The following is a 16423-nucleotide window of genomic DNA, read 5'->3' as shown; positions in this document are numbered from 1 at the left end:
CTGCCTCAGGCTGTGATTTTCCCACTGTGATGGACTGTACTTTTGAAATGTGAGCCAAAAGGAACCTTCTCACCCTCAAATTGCTTTTTTTTTTTTTTTTTTTGAGACAGGGTTTCTCTGTGTAGCTTTGCGCCTTTCCTGGAGCTCACTTGGTAGCCCAGGCTGGCCTCGAACTCACAGAGATCCGCCCGGCTCTGCCTCCCGAGTGCTGGGATTAAAGGCGTGCGCCACCACCGCCCGGCTCAAATTGCTTTTATCAGATATTTTTGCACAGCAGGGAAAAAGTAACTAATGCAATGGTCTTCCTGGGTAGAAAGGCTTGGGAGGTATAACCAAGTACAGATGAGTCTCTTCGGTCCAATCTAATTGGTGTCTTTACAGGTCAAAGGAAATTAGACACAGAGGAGAGGCTCCATGAAGACAGGTAGAGATTACAGAAGGAAGAGGGCTTTGTGGGAAGGGGTGCAGAAACAAGTGATGCTGCCACAAATTAAGGAATGCCTCGGGCTACAGAGCAGCAAGAGGCCGAGAGAGAGCTAGATGCTCTGGAGGCCATAGCTGCAGTGATTTCTGACAGTGAGATGACACATTCCTGCTGTGTTCTTCCCCCAGCTGGTTCTGTTGAGCCAGCAGCCACACACAGGACTAAGCTGTGATTTCAGTGAGAGTGTGTATAAAACTGGAGTCATGGTGGTGTCGAATGGATAGGAGACAAACCACAGCTTGCTTTTGCTCTCATCAGATCACACTCTGCAGGAGATGCAGGCCCGTGAGGTGCTCATAAGCCCTGGTAGAGAAATGGCCTCCTGAACTGACAGAGATACACCATTGTTAGAGTCTCCTCATTTAATTCTTCAAATGGACTTAGATGCATGGCCTCCATTTCTACAGATCAGGGATCACAGAGATGAGATGCCTCACCTACAGACAGCAGCTTGTCAGGACAGAGCTGAGATGTGTGCATGAGTCTGCTTGATTCCCAAGTTTCCTCAACATCATCCTCAGACTAATCCAGAAAAGCAAGGTGGGCAGACATCTAGGGTCTGGGACCTCACTTCCTGTTCTTACTGGGGAATCTGCCTCACTTTAATTCCTTCTAAGAATCTGGATGCAAGAATGACTTTACAGAAGGTAGGGATAAGGCTCAGCTATACATTGCTTGGCTGGCATGCACCAAATCCTGAATTTGATTACTAGTACACCACACACACACACACACACACACACACACACACACACACACACACACACACCAAAAGAAAAAAAAGTATATTTTATTGGCAATTTGGGTTCTTAAAAATACAACTTCAGGGGCTGGAGAGATGGCTCAGAGGTTAAGAGCACTGGCTGCTCTTCCAGAGGTCCTGAGTTCAATTCCCAGCAACCACATGGTGGCTCACAACCATCTTACGATGAAATCTGGAGCCCTCTTCTGGCCTGCAGTCATACATGAAGGCAGAACACTGTATACATAATAAATAAATAAATCTTTAAAAAAATACAACTTCAGATCTATAGACATCAAGCAGAGAATAGATTTTATATCTCAAATACAATATGCATTAGACCCTAGACTTTAGGTATGTGCTGTGATTTTGAAGTATTAAGCTGAAAAAGACAGTTTTTGACCTGAAGGGTCACTGTCACTTGGGGGATTTGCAGGAAGATCTGCTGGGGAAACTGAAAAGCATTCTGGGATAGAGATCAGAAGATCTGGTTGTCTGAAATCTCTTAGGGGGAGATCTCAGCCAAATCAGGTAAGATTTTTCCTGTTTCCAATGTCTGTTCTTTTCCACCTTTGGAATCTGTAAAGCATTAGACCAGAGGAGTTGGGTGCTGTTGTTAATGTTGTAGAATGAGCCATCCTTCCATGCTTTGAATGTCTACAGGGACATGCAACCAGCGCTAACTCAAGCAGCTGCTCCTAACTGACACACATAGAGCAGTCCTGCTTAAGTGCTGTGGGGCCAATAGCTTTAGCTCTTTTCTTTTCTCTCTTGGAGACAGAGCTTGTGATTTGTTTTTTAGGACACTTAGAGGCTGAAGAACATTGCTGACTCAAGAGAAATGTAAAGGTCAATTGTATCCATGCTGGGCTGCTGTGACATCTGAATAATTAAAAGGCTGTTTGCAGAGATAATTGTAGCTCCACATTTTAACTAAGTGAAAATAAACTATAAACATTCCCATACAGGGAATTTCTCAGAATTTATGAACTCTCCAGATATTAGGGGGATTAAAGCAGACTTAAATGAAGGATTACCTAAATCTTCAAAAAGAGATGTGAGTGTGGGGTGTGTGTTTCAGGAGATGTTAGCTAGAAGCTTCTCCTTGGGAACTGGTAAAGATGGTGGTCAGGATGAGATAATCACTCTCCAGTCATGTCTATCTGGGGTTCATGTCTACTTGGGGTTCATGTCTACCTGGGGTTCATGTCTATTTGGAATTGACATGAGGGAAAGAGAGGACAGGCTTAGAAAATTCACAAAAGGAGTCACTGCAATGCTAAAACACACAGAAACAGAAGGAAAATGCTGTGGAAAGAGGAAGCCATTTTACTGTGGCTCCCTGGGAGGGGCAAGGAGGGGCATTGGAAGCAAGGCAGCATGACTCATGGAAAAGACCCCAACTCAATGGCTGAATTCAAAGATACTGAAATGGGTAAAATGCCACACTAAGATTTCAAATGTAAGAGTGATCAGAGGCATCAAGACGGATCTGGAGAAGGAAGCCGGCAGACTTCAGACAAAAAAGAAACCCAATATTAATGTTACAAATACGACTACACCTTCAGGAACCTGGAATGTAATCAAGAGACCAAATAAAAGATCCTCGGGGTAGAAGAAGGAGCTGGCACAAAAGATAAAGACAGAGAGAATTCATTCAACAACGTCATAGCAGGAAGTTAATTCCAAATCTAGTTAAAGACACCTAAATACTAGAGGCATTTAGAACCCCAAATAGACATGACTGGAGAAGGAGCTCTCATGACACATTACAGTCAAAACACCAGAAATACAGAGCAAAGACATGATATGAAAACCTGTGAGGGAAAGTGCCAACTCACCTATAAGTAGAAAACACATCACAATACCATCTGATCTCTTACCAACAAGTCTAAAAGTCTAGAAAGCCTGGATCAATATATTCTGAGCTGTGAAAGTAAGCAACTGTTCATCAAGAGATCTGTGCCCAGAAATGCTAACATTTTAAAACTGGTGAAGAAATGGGGTCATTTCAAGACAAACTAAAGCAGCTCATGAGCACTAAGTCAGCACTACAGGAGAGACTTAAGGGAGCGCTATGCCCAGATGAAGAAGAAAGCCGGCCTCAATCATGGGAGTACAGGAGAGGACAAATTTCATGACAGCCATAGCTGAACAAAAGAAAGCCAGCCTCAATCATGGGAGTACAGGAAAGGACAAATTTCATGAGAGCCATAGGTGAACGAAAGAAAGCCAGAAGTGAACCTATCATATCCAACATAGCCATCCAGCAAACCTCTGATGCTAAGGAGCAGAATGTATTCTACAGATTGTCCCACTCAAGGGATATTGATCGCACATTTCTCTCAGTAGCCTAAGGAAGCTTTTCTAAAATAGGTCATACTCTAGGACAAAACAAGTCTCAACAAATATAAAAAAAAATCAAAATAATTTCTTGTATCTCACCAGATCATAGTGAACTAAAAATAGAATTTAGTAATGAGAGAAACTATACACTGTGCCAGAATCTTTAGGATAACCAAGGCAATACTAAGGAACATTCATAGCTATGAGCACTTATATTTAAAAATCAGGCCAATCTTAAATAAATAATCTAAGACAAGAGCAAGCCAAAATTCAGGAGCATTGGCAGTAAGAAATAATAATGACCAGGGTAGAAATAAATGAAACACAGACAAAAAGAACGAATGAAAGGATAAATGAAACAAAAAGTTGGTTCAGCCGGGTGGTGGTGGCACACGCCTTTAATCCCAGCACTCAGGAGGGGAGGCAGAGCCAGGCGGATCTCTATGAGTTTGAGGCCAGCCTGGTCTACAAAGCAAGTTCCAGAAAAGGCGCAAAGCTACACAGAGAAACCCTGTCTTGAAAAAACAGAAAACAAAAACAAAAAAAGTTGATTCTTTGACAAGATAAACAAGATTGAAAACACCTAGATAAACCAGTCAAAAAAAAAGAGAAAAGACCAGATTAATAAAACTAGAGATGAAGAGTTACAACAGATTCGAATGAAGTTCAGAGGACCATGAAGAAGTAGTTTTGAAAATATATCCGCCCAAACATAGAAGAAGTAAATACATTTCTGGACTATATGAACTACCAAAATTAAATTAAGAAGGTATAAACAACTTAAACAGATCCATAGTAAGCAAGGAATCAAAGCTACAATGAATAATCTACCTGAAAAAAGTCCAGGGTAAGATGGAATCACTGCCAAATTCTACCTAGCCAATAAAGAAGACCTAATATTAATACTTCTCAAACTGTCCTCTGAAATACAAAGATAAGTAACTCTACCAAAGCTATTCTATGAGGCTAGTATTATCTAGATACAGGAAGGACACAATGAAAAGAGAAAATTATAGGCCAGCATTCTTGATGAACACAGGAACCAACCATCCCTTACATATTCTCTTTTTTTCTCAATTTGCTTTGTTCATAACAAACTCAAAACTAACAAAGGAAGTCCATATGCTCATATCTCATTACAAGAATGCCAGTAATATGAAAGATTAAGCCAGTATCTTCCCTCCAGACCCTACCAGTCCTGTAGAAATATTTGCTAATTAGAATTACCTAGATGAACTACAGACACAGAATTTAAAAGAACAATCATAAACTTCATCAAAAAATTCAAGGAGTTTAAAAAAGACACAAAGAAATTAAATTAAAGAGAAAGAGCTTAAGGAGAATAAATGCCCAAGTGATACCCAAGAAATACAAGCATAAGGCTAATGGAAATGATGAAGACAATCTAAGATGAGAATGGAATTCAATAAGGAGATAGAAATACTGAAGAGGATCAATTCAAGATGAAGATGGAATTGAAAAACCTAATAGCTCAACTGGAAAACTCAACAGAAAGCCTTATAAGTAGAATGAGTCAGGCAGAAGATAGAAACAGACTATGAGGTCTTGAGAATAAAGTAAGCCAGTATCTTCTCTCCAAACCCTACCAGTCCTGTAGAAATATTTGCTAATTAGAATTACCTAGATGAACTACAGACACAGAATTTAAAAGAACAATCATAACTTCATCAAAAAATTCAAGGAGTTTAAAAAAGACACAAAGGAATAGTTCAATGAAATTAAAGAGAAAGAGCTTAAGGAGAATAAATGCCCAAGTGATACCCAAGAAATACAAGCATAGAACAAATAAGCAAAGAACAGTAATTTTTTTTTAAACAAATACAGGAACGTAACACAAGGAATGTGGTTATGAGCAAACCAAACCTTTAAAGTATAGGCATGGCTGAGGGAGAAGAATTCCAAGTCAGTGGCATAGACCAGATATTCAACAACATCATAGAAGAAAACTTCCCCAAACTAAGGAAAGGCACATGCATACAGATACAAGAAACATATAGAACATCAAATATACAAGGCCAGAAAAGAAAATCCCCATGGCACATCACAGTTCAAATACTAAGTATACATGAAAAGGAAAGTATATTGAAAGTGCAAGAAAGAAAACACATGTCACACATAAAGGAGAGCCCATCGGAATAACAGCTGATTTCTCAATGAAAACTTTGAAAGCCAGAAGAGCCTGGAGCAATGCATCCTAAATCTTAAAATTATGATGGCCAACATAGACTGATATACTCAGCAAAACTGTCTGCCCTATTTGAAAGAGAAAGAAAAACTCTTCACAACATAAACAGCCTAAAACATTATATCACAGAAATCAAACCTAAAGAAAATACAGGAAGCATTATTTTAGGCTGATGAGAGAAATACGCATAGCAGATAGGCTGTGGAAAGAATTACAGAGCCAATTTCTCAATTAATTTCTTACAAACTGTATTCAAGAGTACCTTAAGAATATCACATATCATGGCCAACCAAGTTGTTTTATTCCAGAAATGCAATGTTGGCTCAGGAAAGGTATTGCAGCACATAAATAAGGATCATGAACACATAACAGAGATCACAGGATCATCTCAATAGATTCAGAAAAGATCTTCAGCAAAGTTCAACATCCATTCCTGATAAAACTCTGAAGAAACCAGAAAAAGAAGGAACATATGTCACCATAATAAGGTTGTATGGACATATGGACAAATGTACATATGGACAAAAAAATCCTTAGCCAATTATACTAAATATGGAAAAGCAAAATCATATCTTTTAAAATCAGGAATGAGAAATGTGCCCACTCTCACCTCACCTATCCACTACAGTGCTTGGAGTCTTAGCTAGAGCAATAAGACAAGAGAAATAAATAAAAGAGATACAAGTAGGAAAGGAAGAAGTCCAAGTATTTTCTTTAGGGTTGGTTTGTGGAATGTAGTTTTTTAGGATGTGAATGTGCCCATGTGGTACAGTTCCCATATGGAGGTCAGAGGACAACCTGTGATGGACAGTTCTTTTTTCTTGTCACATGGGTCCTGGGGTTTGAACTCAGGTTGTTAAGCTTAGCAGTAAGTACCATCTTAAGTACATCTTACCAGCTCCTGTGGTTATTTTATGTAGTTACATTATTAAAATGCTACTAACTCCCTTAAAATATATTGCTCATCTATTTATGGGTTTTATTTTATCTTGACTTGTAAATAAACTTCATTTTAAAAACATCTCACACCAAAATTAGCCAGACACAAAGTCTGTACAACCCAATGAACTTCTACACACTTAGACAGGTATTTGGAATGCAAGTTGTGGAGCTTCACATTAAATTTTACATTTTCAATATTGAATATGTTTTATGCACTTATCTACCACCAACCCCCCCCAAAACCATGACAGAGCTAAAATTAGAGAACTATTTTGCTTTATATATAAACTCAAGCCCATTGCCTGAATTCAGTCCTTCCTTATCCCCTTATACTTAGCCTTTCTTCTCTTTTTTGCATGCGATACTGTACCCACGTGACAGTTGTTTATATATGCAAATTATTTGCTAGATTCTGCCTATGAAAGAGAACACACAGTTTTTTTTTTCTTTCTGGGGTTGTGTGATCTCATCTAGCATTATATAATTAAATGTCAATAGTGTCAGGGAGATGAATGGCATGCAGTATGATTCAAGTCATATTAGAAATGTCCCTTGGAAGCCATTGTGGTTTAGTGAGTTTATGGAAAAAGCTCTTGATCTGTGAAAGAACTCCAAGTGCCAACTGTGACAGGGTCCCTGGATAGCAGTGCTACAGAGCAGACCTCATTTTAACAATAGGCCACAAACACTACTACGTGCAGCAGCAACTCTCAGAGCTGCTGTCTACCCACTGTTATTGTCACACATAAGTTGGGGCTGGGTCACCACAGTCCTGGACAGGACGGACGAGTGTTTCTATTTTTGTCTGTACACTAATGGGCATCGTGGACATCAGAATGGTGCACTGGCTATAAACATACAAAGAACAAATGTGTCCTGGGAGCTAGTGTTGAGAGCTAAAGACACTTATTTAGTAAAAATAAAACCGTTCTGGCTCAGGTCATACATTTGTAATGAATCTTGGTAGAACTGTTAAGAGCATCAAACTAAAATGTTCAGAATGAGAATTAATTTGTGAATGGCATACTGTTTTTTTTTTTTTTTTTTAGTTTTAGTTGAACCTTGATCATCTATATAGAATTCATCTTGTGACTTGTTCCTCATGATTATTTTTGCTGAAATCTGTTAGCTTGGATGCATATATCAATAAAAGAGAGAACTCACTGAAGAACGACAGGGGAAATGGAACTCTGAAGCACCACAGACAATATGCACTGCAGACTTCTGTGAGGAAGTCCCAGGACAGAGATCTAGAAGAACTTTGCCAGAAAGCAGGAGACACACTTTGGGCAGTGCAGCTGTTGGACACCTGCATGTCCTGTTTATCCCCAAGAGACTTGTTAGGGGAAGATTTGCTATGAGAAGTCAGAGGGATGAAAACTGACAGGAGCTGGTCATGGAAGGCCATGCCATGAATTCAACAAAAATAATCACGGCTAGATACTCTCTTTTTCCTCATGGCTTCAGCAGGAACTCAGGACAGAAGGAAATCTGTTCTGATTGAAATGATTGCAAGACAAAGAGGTATGTCACCAGGCTGGTTTTGGAGTGATTTTTCTTTGAGAGCTAATACTTAAGGTTGGACTTAATCACAGACTCATGGACCATCATGATGGGAGTCAGCCCGAGAAGTGGTTGAACACAGAGATTTCCAGATTTCTTTCTAGAGTAGTCGCTCAAAGAAGTTTTCAGAATTCCAGATCTGAGTTGAATAGGACCAATTAAATCACCAACTTGGTGGTAGATCTAGGGATCAGGTACATGGTGCTTAATTGTGTCTACTTGATATGGGTTTGTGAGGATATTTCCAAGAAGGATTAAAAAGCAGTGGGAAGACCCTTCCTCAGAGCAGGCTGTACCTCCTGGTGGCAGTCCATCCATGAAGCCAGGAGCAGTGAAGGACCAGTGCCTTCTGAACCTTATCTAATGCACAGGGCTGTTTTAATAGGTAAACAATCCTATAAACCTGGAGTAATCGAAATAGCACAGTTTAATGCAAATATGGACATACAGACCAGTGGAGCAGAACAGAGAGCCCAGGTGATTGTTGACAAGGATGCTGAGAGTACGTACTGTGAGAGGGGTCTTCCCAATAAACAGTGTCCTACAAGGGAGAGTCAAGTGAGGTCCCAGTGTTTTAATAACTACAGAAAGCAACTCCACTATTAAAGAGTTAAATGAGACAACTGAAAATGGGAAAATGCTCAGAAACATGAGAATATTTCAGACACTGTAATGAGTTAGGATTCTATTTGAGTAATAATCAACTGAGTAAAAAGGCAATCTACAAGAAAAAAGGAAATATTTGCAAAGAATATACTTGATAAGAAATGAGATCTAGAACATACAAGGAACTGTTAAAAACTCAACAGCAAGCAAACAAAAAACCAATAAACCCTCAAATAACTCAATTAAAATTCACAATATACTGAAATGAGATGGCAAGGCCTTATTGCTGAAGACACCACACATTTTGGTTGTAGGACATGAAAAAACCAAACTGGAATTGATCTGGAAGCTTCCACCCTGTTGGCTAGCTTTTCTAGTGATGGAGGGTTATATGCAGGACACTGGAAGAGAATTGCTATATTCTTAGTCATCTGTGGTCCCCTGTGTGTTATACGTTTGGTCTCCCAGCAAGATGTGTCCACAGTTGCAATAGTGGTGTTACTGTTATGGAGGTAACCAAACATTTTCTGATTGGAGTTGATGTCTACGCCACTGGAGCTAACACATCTGGACAAAGGTTGGTGGTTAGGAAGGTTATGAACCCCAGTGAGGAAGCTACTGCTGTTGTGTTGCTAAATGCACGTGGCATGCCTGTCATCTGCCTTCTGAATATTTGAGTTTATGCCATTGGTTAGTGAGGCAGTCAGCTTTGGTCAGAGAAGCTTCTTTTTGTGGAAGTGGATGGTGATGGCTATCGCAGAGGCTCATAACTCGTCAAAATGTTCTGGTGAGTGACTGCTGAGTGTCTGTCCCAATAGGACACCTGTATCACCCCTACTGCACAGCACAAGGACATGGCAGAAGAGGGCCTGGAAAGAACGTAGGAGCCACAGGAAGGGAGGGAATGCTGTCTTTCAGGACTGTCACAGCTGTTATACTCCTGAGCTCTTAGCCTGTCCACCTTCTGTCATGGAGGGGTGAGACTCATGAGGCCCCACCTTTCCCTCATGATGTATAGGCAAAGTCAATGGATGGTGGTGGAGGGCATTTTCTTCAGTGTGGTAGCCCTGGGTAGCTTGCTTATACTTCTGTAAATAACCCCTCACTCATGATACTGTAAGAACCAAATGAGTCACAAAAATACATGAAAGTGGAAGAGGGTCTTGTTGGAAGGAAGAAAGGCATCAGCAGAAGTATGAGGAGAGAGGGTCAGGAGTAAGTAAGAGAAATACACTATGCACATGTGTTCAAAGATCATAGTAAAACATTATTATATGGTAATAAAAAACAATAATAGGCAATATATCTGAACAGGGACTTCTCAAAAGATGAGAGGCAAATCTTGGCCAACAAGTACATGAAAATATGCTTAGTGTGACTAACTGAAATCACAATGATACAACACCTCACAGCAGTAAGAATGGTTGTTGCCCATAAGACCACTGACAACAAGCACTAGTCAGAAGGCAGGAAAGGGAACCAGTGCACCGTGCTTATGGGACTGTAAATGAGGACAGCCATTGTGGAGGCAGAATGCAGGTTCCTCCAAACATTCAAAATGGAATTGTAGGATTCAGAAATCCCACTCCTGAGCATATACACAAAGAAACAAAGTCAGCACATGGAGAAGACGTCTGTACCCCATTTCACTCAGAATAACAGGAAACAGAAATCACTGACTGTTCATTAACTGATGAACTGCTAAAGAAATGTGGTTCTATGTGTGCAATGGAATAGAATTTGGCTACAAAAGGGATTAAAAATCCTATTATTTGTGACAACATGGATTGAACTAAAGGACATTCTGTTAAGGAGAGGAAGTCAGAGACAGGACAAATAACACCTGGTCTTACTCATAAACAGAACATAAAAGAGCTGATCCCCATAGAAGCTCAGAGTGGATGGTGGTTACCAGAGGCAGTCAATAGTAGGAGGAGAGGGAGGGGAGGAGAAAAGCTGACCCATGAGTTCAGTGTTACTATTAGATGGGAGCAAAGAGCTCGGATGCCCTATCACACAGTAGTGTGATTATATGCCAGAGATTCACTGTACATTTCAAAAAGCCAGAAGAAGCCTGTCACATAAGCAAATGCATCTAACTTGTCAATAGTACACACTCATAATGAATTGTAACATATCATCTCATACATCTACTAATTTTTATTTCATGTGTATGGTTGTTTTGCCTGTATGTGTACATGTGTGCAACATACATGCTTGGTGTGCATGGAGGCTGGAAGTGGGCATCAAGTTCCCTGGAACTGGAGTTAAAGATGGTTTTAAGCTGCCATGTGGGTGCTGGGAACTGAACTCCGATCCTCTGGAAGAGCAGCAAGTGCCCTTAACCACTGAGCCATCTCTATAGCCCTAGTTAAAATGAATTTAATGTAAAAAAGAATCAAACAATGTACTTAGTTATCATCAATACACTGGTTGTTTCTCTTTTGAAAGAGTTGCAGGTAGCCCAGGCTAGTCTCAAACTCATTATGAAGCTGAGGATGGCCTTGAACTCTTTGATTCTTTTGCTTCTACCTCCTAAGTACTGGGGTTACACCATGGCTATAATTATTATTGCATTCTTTATTGATAATTAAAAAACTATTTAAATAGCCAATGAAAACTAATACTCATTTTTAATGTCCAGAAATCAAGTTACAGATTAATTTTTAGTTTTTGTAAAAGTTAGGATTGGTCCTTGTGGGGCTCAGCAGCCTTTCTGGAAGTAGAAGGCTGGATGTGCACCGAGTGTTCAGATCCTCGGCCACAGCTCTACTTTTACTTTGCCCTTGCTGGATGGCCACACAGCATGAGGCCCACCTCCTCTGACAGTCACATTTATCCTGAGCCCTGTGGATTTAGGATGGGTTACATGCCCTTTCGCTGAGCAATGAGGTAGAGCCTGGTACGAAAGTCCAGCCTATGGAGTGTGACAAAGAACAAAACATTCCCATGAAGGATGGTTTCTTTGGCTAGAGGGCGTTAGAAGGAGGAGCAGCCTCTTCCAAGATGCCCTGGGTTCTGGCCTGAGTCACCCAGGGACTCGGGAACCTGGGACCCTCTGTGCTGTCATCATGTCACATCCTCCAGATAGAGCCGACTTCTGCTACTCAAAAGAAATAACTGGTCGGTCTGAGCCATTGCATTTTGGGTGAATCTTGATGAATCTTGATGAATTACTCATGTTACTAGAATAATTGCACTTAATAAGTCACAGTTTCATTTCCCCAAACTCCAGTCACTTGATCCCAACTACAAATTTGTCATGTTTATACATGACTGTATATGCTTAATCCACTTTGTACCTGATGCAGGTATTTTGCTTACATGGGCAGAATTTACTCTAGCCTTGCCTGATGATATCTGTGTAGTTTCCAGTTGAAAGCTGTGGATGTATTTTGTAGGATATATTTAAATAGATGCACAGTTATTAAAATAAAATGTTAATTCATTTTCCTCTTAATTGGATAAAGCAAGTTAATTCTAAACCTAATTTAATTTACTGACGAGAAAGCTGAGGCCCCATGTGGTTCAGATGAAATCACAACCAACACCATGTCCTGTTGGAGGCTTTCCCATGTACATTATTGTGCTCTTTGCTTTTCTTCACATTAAGTTTAACATGTGATTCCCAGGTACAGAGCTGGCCACAAATGGTTTAAACTATTTCTCTCCCCCTTTCTGTGTGTGTGTGTGTGTGTGTGCGCGCGCGCACACGCATTCATGTTTGTATGTGTGTGGGCACACAAATGTGTGTGTGCATTCATGTTTGCATGTGTGTGGGCACACATGGTGTGTGTGCATGTGGAGGTTTGAGGTTATGCTGAGAATTATCCTCTAATTGTTCCTTCACACTTTTCTAGGTAGCAGGGTCTATTAATCAAACTCAGAGCTTGCTAGCCAGCCTGCCCTGAGGATTGCTCGACTGCCTTCTGAGGCTGGAATTACAGGTGAGCTGTAACCCCAGCATTATTTTGGGGTGGGTGGGGGAGGGGTTTCTGGGGATCTGAACTCCAGTCCTCATGCTAGTGATGAGTCATCACTCCAGCCTGGTTTAAAGTGTTTTAGGCTCTAGGCTCTCTGGTGATTGGAGACGGTCTGGAAGGAAGGAACAAAAGTTAAGATCTTGTTAGTTCCTTCTGAGGGCCTCAGACAAGTCTGCCTTCCCATGGTCATCTTGCTGTATGTGCATTTGTTTAGTAAATATTTGCAGATGAGCTCATGTCTGGAAGGCAGAGTCTGAGACACAGATTTGAAGTTTAGGGAATTTTCCAGACTGTTTTTTGGTCTGTGGTGAGTCTAGTAGATCACCTGAGGTTTGGTTAGGATGGTGCAAGCTAAAGACTTTGTTAAGATGGAGTTTTACAGAGCACAGCAGGGGCACTGGGAGAATGTGGGACTGTGGGATGTGCCCATTACTCCGACGCTGAAGGGCTAGAGCAAGGCCAGACTATCTCTCATCCTTTTAGGTGAACGCTTACCTATGAATTCAGTGATACTTTCATGTGTCCATCCAAATCACAAGCCCCTCCTTTTCACACTCGTTTGCTTTTAGAAATCAAAACTTTGTATGAAACAGAAGGAAATTTTTCAGCGTGCAAGCCAAGGAATTTTAGCCATCTCCCTATGACTTCACACCTCACCTTTATGTGACCTAACATGTGGGCAGCGTCACACTCACATGATGAGCTAAGTCTTAAGAAACCTGTCTCTTAGACAGTTAAGCCCCAGGTTCTCAAAGAGTTAACTTCCCAGAGGATGTCTTTATAGATCTTCAGAAGGTCTTTCCTGGATATTGACTCTAAGTCTGAAGGATTTAAGGAGTGTTTAATCCACTAATCCCTTCCAGTCGCTTCAAAGAGGAGATGCCCTCAGAGGAAGCTAGAGGAAACCTGAGCGGGCACTGGAGGCAGTCTCCTTGGGAGGAGGGCATCTGAGTCAGCACATCCTCACACAATCCTATACTAAGAAAAGCCATTTGGGAACACTCTCCAGTTCTGTTCAATCATCTACTGTTTCAGAGGCCCCGTAGTACATACAAAGCAAGTAGTTTCCAGTAAAAATAAAATTCCAGGACAGCATTTTTATGCTTATGTCATTGAGGCAGGGTTTAGCTACTTTGTTGTTTTGAATATGGCCTCTCCGAATCAAATCTAAAGAGAGAAAGGTCACATTCTTGGTGCTCATTCTCTCTCTCTCTCTCTCTCTCTCTCTCTCTCTGTATGAATGTTCACATGTGTGCAGGTGTGTGTGTGTGTGTGTGTGTGTGTGTGTGTATGTGTGTGTGCACGTGCATATGTGTGTCTAAGTTAGAGAATAGCCTTAGATGTCATTCCTCAGGCACCATTTAACTATTTTATTTCTCTGTTGTTTAAGACGGGGTCTCTCATTGGCCTGTAGCATTCTAGATAAGTTAGCTGGCTGGCCAGTGAATCTGGACTCGCACCCTGTTTCCATCCCCCTCCCCCAGCACGGGGATTAAAATTCTGTGTCTCTGCATCTGGATTAGAACTCAGTTCTTTATGTTTGCAAGGAAAGTGTATTACTGATCGCACCATCCCAGCACTCAGCTTTCTTTAGAAATGATGCCACTCATAGTGGACCTAATGAACAGCCATTGCAGCTCTGGCTAGGAGGTCCAAGACTGACATGACAGCTTCTTTGGGCTCTTGTATCAGGGCGCTGATGCCATTAATGAGTGCCATGTCATTCTGCCCTCCCTCCCTCCCAAAGCCCCTTTCCCTGATACCATCCTATGGAGGAATTAGGTTTGAACATACACATTTAGGTGTTGGCGGCACAAACATTCACCCTAGGGTAGCCACCAAGAGACTGCCAGTTAGTATTAACTCTTTCACTACCTGTGTTTTTATAGTTCTGTATATGCTACTTTTTCCAATTCTGTATAGGCTACTGACTGGAGCATTAACCTCAAACTTGAAGTTATCCTGAGGACATGTCCTTTGTGACAGACAAAACTATAGCAGAAAAAAATGGGTGCCTGATCCAGATCCAGGTTGCCACACAAAGGTCTGTTACTCACTGTCTTGGGAATCAACCAGGCCAAGTAGAAAACAGGTTACAAGCGAGGAGATAGTTTGAAAATTCCCAGTCGAGAATGGAAGAACACATCACTTCTGTGCTACATGTGGCCTTCCAGTCTTGCAGTACTGAAATGTGTTGGTGATGGACAAGGGGGAGAGAGAACTATACCAGGCCATGCTGGGAACTGCAGGAAGCAGAGTGATGTCATCGATAGCTGCTGTTTCTTACATCATCCCAGTGGCTGGCAATTTCAAACAAGCCTTTACCGTAGCATGCCATTTCTGAAGGGCAGGAATTTGGGAGTAGCTACCTGGAAGGTTCTGCTCAGGATCTCTCATGAATTTGGGATTAAGATGTTGGCTGAGGCCACAATCATTCAAGGCTCCAAGGATCTGGAGAACCTACATACAAGGGACTGAGGCAGGAGCCTCAGTCCCTGGCCAGCTGTCGGTAGAGAGCTGTCGCGTCTCACTACTCGGGCTAATGTAGTGAAATGGTGGTTGGGTTTCCCACAGATCGAGTTATTTGAGAGTAAGTACGGAGGAGGTCATGGTGCATTCTATGATGTGAGCTTCAAGTTCAGTCCACAGTTTCTACCTTTTTAGAAGTGAGTCACTAAGTCTGCCCACACTAAGGAGGAACTAAATGCCACATTTAAAGAAGTCACAGACATTTTAAACAGCCATAAGCATCTAAGAGATGTTCAGATAGAACAGGTTTATGGGACTGGAGGACCTTAGGGGTCTAGAATGTCATTATGGTAGAATGTGTTGTTCTGAACTCATTAGCCAGATGGGGTTTAGACTTCACTGGCTATCCCAGCCTCTGATGGCACCCTTTCCCTTGCTTGTACATTGGTTTCCCTCACTCACGTATTTTATTATTTCTTTTCAAAATCTGCTCAGAAGAGTATCTCCTGAGGGTAAAATGGATCTGTGACAACATGCTTAAAACGTGTAAGATACATACAGCAATAACATTTTAGCTCAGTGGAACATGGCCAAATACCAGGGGCAAAACTTTCTGTGACTTAGGGTTTGGAGTCTGTCATCAGCTATCTAGACAAGAGGTGCCCAGGAGAGGGGCACACTGTGGATTTGTTCACTTGTTTATCAGGAAAGCATCTGTGGGCCCTGTTTCTTCCTAGATTCTGACCAGCACCAAGAGCAGGGAGTGAGGTGTGGTCTGGTCAAGGCTGGTGTGGGGATGGCTGTGTGAATCACTAGGACATAGGATACGCCGCCCTGGACTAGCTCTAACCCATACAGATCTTTGGCTCTTCACCCTGTTCCTCCCTAAGGGTAGGGATGATCCTGCTCAATTTCCTGGTGCTTTTGCCCACATCTAAACATGTTTGATGAATTTGTTTCTACTCTAATTGATTCTCAAAGTGGAAGAGGCACCTTAACCAGCTGAGCACAACACCAGATGTTGCCCTGCTCGCTCCCGGCCTGCCGATGGTGATGAAGGAGGTATTTTCGGTTCATGGCTG

The 16423-nt window shown here is 41.5% G+C and overlaps 1 protein-coding gene across 17 annotated transcripts in view; it reads right to left on the bottom strand.

Annotated features, from left to right (window-relative positions):
- Positions 1 to 16423, bottom strand: part of Pex5l (peroxisomal biogenesis factor 5 like) — a 212252-nt gene that overhangs the window by 30561 nt on the left and 165268 nt on the right. Inside the window, exon 1 of one of the 17 annotated variants that reach the window (XM_076573886.1) lies at positions 13368 to 13468. The exons of the other annotated variants lie outside the window; for them this stretch is intronic. The gene's annotated coding sequence lies outside the window, so the exon portion shown is untranslated. Of the gene's footprint in view, positions 1 to 13367; positions 13469 to 16423 lie in introns of those variants that run through there. 17 annotated transcript variants of the gene reach the window in all.

This window comes from Peromyscus maniculatus, chromosome 6 (genome assembly GCF_049852395.1).
Source record: "Peromyscus maniculatus bairdii isolate BWxNUB_F1_BW_parent chromosome 6, HU_Pman_BW_mat_3.1, whole genome shotgun sequence".
NCBI lineage: Eukaryota > Metazoa > Chordata > Mammalia > Rodentia > Cricetidae > Peromyscus > Peromyscus maniculatus.
This window is presented reverse-complemented; position numbering and strand designations above follow the sequence as displayed.